Below are 285 nucleotides of genomic sequence, written 5' to 3' on the forward strand. Positions count from 1 at the left end.
CTCTAAACTGTTAGAGAGTTTTTGTCTGTCTCACCTGGATATCAATATTAGATTGATATTCATATTTTGGTAAATCATTTTGGCAACTCTGGTGGGACCCTGCTCTATCTGGCCGTGGGGCCAGGGGTCTAGGGACCCCTGTCAGGAGGCCACCCAGCATTTTGGGGAGAGGGGGCTCCTTGATCCTCTGACAGCCCAGGGAAAGACCAGGACCTGCTGGAACCAGGGATAAAGAGGTATGTTTATAAAAATTAAAGGGTACCTTAAAGAAGGCAGCTTGTAAGA

The sequence above is a fragment of the Corvus brachyrhynchos genome, unplaced genomic scaffold (genome assembly GCF_000691975.1).
Source record: "Corvus brachyrhynchos isolate BGI_N302 unplaced genomic scaffold, ASM69197v1 scaffold983, whole genome shotgun sequence".
Classification (NCBI taxonomy): domain Eukaryota; kingdom Metazoa; phylum Chordata; class Aves; order Passeriformes; family Corvidae; genus Corvus; species Corvus brachyrhynchos.